This window comes from Ceratina calcarata, unplaced genomic scaffold (genome assembly GCF_001652005.2).
Source record: "Ceratina calcarata isolate Rehan_Ccalc_2016 unplaced genomic scaffold, ASM165200v1 scaffold606, whole genome shotgun sequence".
In the NCBI taxonomy this organism is placed as follows: domain Eukaryota; kingdom Metazoa; phylum Arthropoda; class Insecta; order Hymenoptera; family Apidae; genus Ceratina; species Ceratina calcarata.
In genome coordinates, this window is record NW_017177303.1 from 14,055 (window position 1) to 21,929 (window position 7,875).

Consider the following 7,875-nt stretch of genomic DNA (forward strand, 5'->3'; position numbering starts at 1 on the left):
GTCTTTTATTTTACCATAAACCCAAAACCTACGCTTGCACTATGCGTTAACACTTTTCTTTATTAAATGTAATTGTTCTTGATAATATTTGCGCAGGCTAAGACTTTATAATACAGGATTGTTTAAATAAGGAACGATTTATTGAACAAGAAATTAGTAGCGTTATAAATTGTGAACATGTGACAAGGAGTCGAGACACAAAACTTGATCCGCGAGATGTCGTTGTAATCCGTTGACAGAGGAACCGGGATATCTTAAATGAAGTCTATAATGCTTCTAACACTCCCACTTTGACTTCATTTTCCTCTCTCTTCTTAGACTGCTGATATGGTACTGATGTTATCAGTGTTTCCGTTCGAACACACTCCAATGTTTTCGCGATGACTTTGAAATGTAAGTCGTGGTAGAGGCTTCGTGAATATGTCCGCCTGCTGCTCCTTGGAGGAAACGTACTCGATGCTAAAGTCCTTAGCCTCGTACCTCTCTCGTATAAAATGAAACCGCACGTCTATGTGCTTGGTCCGTTTATGGAAGCATGGATTCTTGACCAATTGAATTGCACTTTGATTATCCATGAATAGTGTTGCTGGTATCTCAGCTGTGCCCAGGATATCCTGCAACAATCTTTTCAGCCAAACAATTTCCTTAGCAGCCTGACTTGCCGCCATGTATTCGGCGTCAGTGGTGGACAGAGCTGTGGATGCCTGTCTTTGTGTGTTCCAAGAAATTGCTGACCATCCTAATTTTGAGACATATCCAGTTGTTGAACGCCTCGTCTCAGCGTCACCGGCATAATCCGCATCACTGTACACCAGCAGACGCCTGTCTCGTTTGCTTGGAAAATACAGACCATAGCTGACTGTGCCTTTAAGGTACTTTAGGATGCGCTTGATGGCGTTCCAGTGCAACTTCGTAGGTTTTTCCTGGTAGCGACTAACGAGATTCACGGAGTACGTGAGATCCGGTCTCGTTGCCGTGCATAGGTACTGCAAGCTCCCCACGGCCTCCCTGTATGGCGCGTTTGTGAGCTCCGGGTCTTGGTTTAGATGGATTGATGAGGCCAGTTCTTGATTCGGATCTGCTGGAATGCATACTGGGTTGGCACTCTCCATCCTAAACCTACTCAGGATCTTCGTGGCGTAGGCCCGTTGGTGCAGGAAGAAGGATCCATCGTCAAGCCGATCTACCTGCATCCCTAGAAACATATTTGCCTTGCCACTCGTTATTTCGAATTCTTTTCTTAGTTTCCGCAAGAATTCTTCAATCAGATCTGGATTATCTGATAATATTAATCCATCGTCTATGTAAATCAGAAGAATGAGTGTCTGCCTCGCCTTGTGATTTACGAACACACATGGGTCCGCTGACGTTGCCTTTAAACCGAATGTCTTTAACGAATCGGTAAAGTGCTGGTTCCAGCAGCGCGACGACTGCTTCAGCCCGTATAGGCTGCGCAGGAGCCTACACACTCTTCCGGTTCCATCATTGTAGCCTTGCGGTTGTTGCATGTATATTTTCTCTTCGATGTGACCGTTTAGGAAAGCGGTTTTGACATCGAATTGACGTACGTGCATACCGTCTTGTGCCGCAATGCTCAAGGCAACTCGGATGGAGTCATAGCGCACGACAGGACTAAAGATGTCTTGATAGTCCACACCTTTTCTTTGACCAAAACCACGTGCGACTAACCGTGCTTTGTATCGGTCGATATTTCCATTAGGATCGAGCTTCACCTTGTATGTCCATCTGCTGTCAATCACATTTTGACCCACTGGTGCTTGTGTGAGCTCCCACACTTGATTCTTTAGCATTGCCTGGTACTCTTCGTCCATCGCTGCTAACCATTTCTCAGCATCTTTACCATCAATTGCTTCTCGATATGAAGCGGGCTCATCTACTTCTGCAAGGAAAAGTTCGTCGATATTAAACCCTCTATACCTTTCCGGAGGACGCAAGAGCGATCTGTTGCGGAGCTCGCGTCCTTGCTCGACGTGTTCTATCGCTGGATCCACTACATCGTCGGGATTTTCCTCGGTCTGCTCGACGACTTCATCCTCATGTTCTGTCAGCTCAGTCTGCGGTTCTACATGGTCCCGCTGATGCTGTTGTTCTCGTTGGGGTTGTTCCTGCTGTGGCTCGAGATATACAGTTGCCCAGTCCTCATTGTGATGACCTTCGTGGCCTTTCTCGGTATTGTCAGGCATCCCAACCTCTCCAGAGAAGATTATATCTCTTGATATTCCGACTTTCTCGTCGTCTGGATACCAAATCCTATAGCCCTTCGTGTCTTGTTCGTAGCCAACTAGGTAACCCTTCCGAGCTTTGAAGTCGAGTTTTCGCCTTTTCTCTTTTGGTACATGCGTGAATACCCTCTCGCCAAACGTGTGAAGACGCTCTAAATTGGGTTTTGTATGGTGCCATATTTCGAACGGCGTATATGATTCGCGACTACTTTTGCCTGTAGCATTTAATACGTAAACTACAGCATTTATCGCCTCGGCCCACAACTTAGTCTCTAGGCGTGCTGCGTGAAGAACTGTCCTCGCTGCCTCGACAATTGTTCTATTGTCGCGCTCGGCGGCTCCATTTTGCTCCGGGCTATAAGCGACTGTGCGTTGATGCCTTATACCGTACTCATGCATGATTTCATCGACCTTCTGATTGACGAATTCGAGGCCGTTGTCCGTTCGCAGTGTTTTCACGCCGTCGGGACAGTGCTTTTCGGCCTTTTCGAGGAAATCTTTCAGGTAGTGTTCGACGTCGGTCTTGCGTCTCAAAAAGTAAACATACCTGAAGCGCGAATAGTCGTCTCGAAGAAGTAGAAAATATCTAGCCCCTCCCAATGAGGGAATCGCCATCGGCCCACATAGGTCAGAGTGAATGAGTTCCCCAATCCTTGTTGTTTGGGTGTCGCTTACGGGAAACGGCGACCGGTGCATCTTACCCATGACACAGGATTCACATAGAGGAGTGTCCTTGTCCTTCACTTGAATATTGAAATGCTTTAGCACCTGCTTGACGTGTCCATAGTGTTGATGTGCTAGCCTCTCATGCCAGACTTTCAGTGACGATAAAGCCGTGTTAACTAGTGCCGAACTTGGCGCCTTGTCTGCTCCCACTGGCTCAGTAACCCTGAACTGCATTTCGTAGAGTCTTTCCTTTCTGACTCCCACTGCCAGTGTGTTGCCTCTCATCTGGATTTTGCAAGTCGAATTGTTTGACCACAACTTGAACCCTTTGTCGAGAGTTTTGCCGACTGAAAATAAATTGTACTTTAAATCTGGAACATAAAGAACATCTGTGAGGTGGTTTCTGTTCCATGTCTGCCCGTTGAACATGCTCATGTTGATGCTGCCTTTTCCGTATGCCTGGATAAGGTGGCCATCTCCAATGCGTACATAGCTTGGCTCCTCGAAAGTTTCATACGTGACGAACCATGCCCTTTTGTTGGACATGTGATCACTTGCTCCTGAATCCATGTACCAGACACTGTCTTTAGCGTTCACGGGTATAGCTGATGCTAGTGCTTCAATAATTAGTCCTTCACCATGCAGTTTGTTTGGATTTTCTGGTTTCGGTTTGCGGTCTGGGCATCCTCTTGCCCAGTGACCTGGCTTGTGGCATATATGGCACTTGCCTGACTTTGGTTTTCCCTTACCTTTGTGCTTATTATGGCTGTGCTTGACTGTGAAAGCTTTTGCTTCGGCATCATCGCATTGAGTTTGCCTTGATTCCTCCGCAGCTAACCTTGACGTTAGATTCGATAATGTTTGATCGACTTTTGCTGTTGAATCCCAGGCACTCACAAAATGCTTGTAGGTCGCTGGCAGCGTCATGAGAATTTTAGTAATAATCATCGCGTCAGAGATCTTCTCGTTTAATGCTTCTAGGCGATGAGCTAGATCTAACAGCTTCGATATATGCACTTCCAGGCTATCCGCATCATCCTTTTGCACGGAATACCACTTTTGAAGAAGCATGTGCACGCTCGTGTCAGATTTGCTTTCATATATGTCCGACAGTTTCGTCCACATTTCGGACGCGCTTGTGCATTTTAAAATGTGCAGCAGCGGTACGTCCGCTACCGTGGTTGCTATTACCTTCTGTGCGAGGGCATCGGCTCGCATCCATTCCTCGTATGCTTCCTTCACTTCTCCAGTGTCGTTGTTTGCCGGTACGGCGGGCCTTACTTTAACCCCGCTGGCAACATCCCACGCCAACTTCTGTGCGTTGAGAAGTATTTTCACCTGGAATTTCCAAACATTCCAGTTTTCGACTCCTTTAAGTCTTGTGATTCTTGCAAGTTCACTCTCCATTGCGTTTATGGGTCGAGCTTTCCACTTTTGCACTTAGGCCGGGTACAACCTCAAAAAAANACACCCTGTATATATATATATACAGGGTGTCCCAGAACTAGTGTTAGGCCTTGAAATGGGGTGGAGCCATGGTGATTTTAAACAACTTTTTCCTTTGCAAAAAAGTTGTCCGAGGCGTGGTAGTCGAGTTATTAACAAAAACTCTCGACGAATCAGAGCGCGAGTATACAAGGCGGGCAGGAGCGAGGTAACCGCCTCGTGCGTTGTCGCGCCCGTACGTCGCGCTCGTGACGGGAGCACAAGATGAAAGAAATGTTACATGCAAAAATGAATTAACAAATTGATTAAATGTGAAAGAAAAGAAAGAGATTAGTCGTTAATTACGTTCACTGAACGAATGTAACATACTGAATGAAATAACTAAGAAATTTACAAATTACAGAGTACGTAAAATTATGAAAAATGCGAAAAAAATCAGAGTTGAACTTACTTCTTCGTTGGTCAGTGCACCTGCTCGTAGAAGAACGTCAATGGGTCAATGGGTCGACCTTCGGCACTCGAAGATAGGACACATGGCTCGCAGCAGCTGATGCTTGGAGAAAGTCAATGACCTGCACCCGACGATTTTTTCTTTATCATTACGATCATTGTCACTTTCCCACTGGTAAATTTTCACAAAACAAAAATTGTCACTTTTACACTTCCCAAATTCACTGCCACTTTTCATTTTACAAATCCACTGTCACATTACACTTTGCAATCTAAAATTTGCATACACGTTTTTATTTTAATTCTTAGTTCCGATCGGAATACCGTTCGCGGAACAATTCCACTGCTGCTCTCGGATTATAACTCACTTACGCGTAAATAACGAACATATTAAAATATTCCGTGTTCGTTAAGGCACGCACCGTTCTGTTTAGTGACGCAAGGCGAAGCCAACTGATCGCTCGCTCGAAAATTTTCTTCCAGGAAATCTTTCCCCACTCAGGAGATAAGTTCGTTACAGAAAATGTCTTTGTATTTTTCAACTAAACCCGACCTTCGTTTCTTTGTCGTCCTTAAAAATTCTTCACGTGCAGAACACTCGAACCGATGACAAGAGACAGTTCTCAGACTTACACTTACCAGATGTCAAGACCGAATTGCCTTTTGTCATACACATCCTGCTGAGTGGGGAAAGATTTCCTGGAAGAAAATCTTCGAGCGAGCGATCAGTTGGCTTCGCCTTGCGTCACTAAACAGAACGGTGCGTGCCTTAACGAACACGGAATATTTTAATATGTTCGTTATTTACGCGTAAGTGAGTTATAATCCGAGAGCAGCAGTGGAATTGTTCCGCGAACGGTATTCCGATCGGAACTAAGAATTAAAATAAAAACGTGTATGCAAATTTTCGATTGCAAAGTGTAATGTGACAGTGGATTTGTAAAATGAAAAGTGGCAGTGAATTTGGAAAGTGTAAAAGTAACAATTTTTGTTTTGTGAAAATTTATCAGTGGGACAGTGACAATGATCGTAATGATAAAGAAAAAACCGTCAGGTGCAGGTCATTGACTTACTCCAAGCATCAGCTGCTGCGAGCCGAAGGTCGACCCATTGACCCATTGACGTTCTTCTACGAGCAGGTGCACTGACCAACGAAGAAGTAAGTTCAACTCTGATGTTCTTCGCATTTTTCATAATTTTACGTACTCTGTAATTTGTAAATTTCTGAGTTATTTCATTCATGTTAGCTCCTTTCGATTAATATTTACTTAAGAACAAAAATGGAGAATATTTAACAAAATGATTCGTATATCTCCATGCTCCGTCTCGTGACCTCACGCCAGACCGACTGTCCCTGGTCTTGCTCGAGCCTGTCCGTCGCGGCGTTTTTGTTTATTCGTCTGATATTGGCTACGACGGGCCAACCGTTTCGCCGCTGATTGACAGGATCGTGACTACGTGAGACGTCGCGTTCATTCAGTATGTTACATTCGTTCAATGAACGTAATTAACGACTAATCTCTTTCAAATGAAGTCTATAATGCTTCTAACAGTCGTCGACGTAAAAATCGCGCATAAGAAGTTTGCTGGAACGTGGGAAATTCTTTGCTTCATCCCGAGCAAGTTGATGCAATGTACATATGGCGAGAAAAGGGGCACATGCCGTTCCAAACGTCACAGTATTCAAATGGAATGTCTTAATTTCACCTTCATGATACCACAAAGTATTTTGAAATTTCCGATCTTCTGGGTGAACCAAAATCTGCCTATACATCTTTTCGATGTCGGCGGTAACAACAAAAAAATGAGTACGAAATCGTAAAATTTGTTCAAAAATCGTATTTTGAATTGTGGGCCCGACCAAAAGAACGTCATTAAGAGATATTCCGGTACAAGTCTTGGCTGAGGCATCATAGACAACCCGAACTTTGGTCGTTTCACTGGACAATTTAACCACAGCATGATGTGGAAGGTAATATCCTTTGTCGTCATCGTCACAGAGAGTCATGTGACCCAAAGAAACATACTCTTCCATTACCCTTTCGTACTCTTGTTTTAATGGTAAATCGGATTTGAACCTTTTTTCAAGTGCATAAAAACGTTTCAAGGCCAACCCTTTGGATTCACCTAGCATGAACTTGCTATCTCGGAAAGGGAGACGAACCATGTATCTTCCGCTGGCAGTACGTTGAGTATGGTCAACATAATGTTGTTCACAAGTTACTTCGTCGCGAGGCTTCAAAGGTTCATGATTTAAATCTTCTATTGCCCAAAAGCGTTCAAGGAGTCTATCTAATTTAACCGCATTGCAAGAAGACCTTACTGAGGTGGTAAGGATGTCTGAACCGCCCTCCACTATCCATCCTAACGTGGTTTTCTGAAGTACTATCTGCGCATTTTCGTTCCTAAGTTTAATCTGTCCTATGGACAACATCGACAAAGTGAAATGCGACGACAATACAGGGTGTCCCAGAACTAGTGATAGGCCTTGAAATGGGGTGGAGCCATGGTGATTTTAAATAACTTTTTTCTTTGCAAAAAAGTTGTCCGAGGCATAATAGTCGAGTTATTAACAAAAACTCTCGACGAATCAGAGCGCGAGTATACAAGGCGGGCAGGAGCGAGGTAACCGCCTCGTACGTTGTCGCGCCCGTACGTCGCGCTCGTGACGGGAGCATAGGATGAAAGAAATGTTACATGCAAAAATGAACTAACAAATTGATTAAATGTGAAAGGAAAGAAAGAGATTAGTCGTTAATTACGTTCACTGAACGAATGTAACATACTGAATGAAATAACTAAGAAATTTACAAATTACAGAGTACGTAAAATTATGAAAAATGCGAAAAAAATCAGAGTTGAACTTACTTCTTCGTTGGTCAGTGCACCTGCTCGTAGAAGAACGTCAATGGGTCAATGGGTCGACCTTCGGCACTCGAAGATAGGACACATGGCTCGCAGCAGCTGATGCTTGGAGAAAGTCAATGACCTGCACCCGACGATTTTTTCTTTATCATTACGATCATTGTCACTTTCCCACTGGTAAATTTTCACAAAACAAAAATTGTCA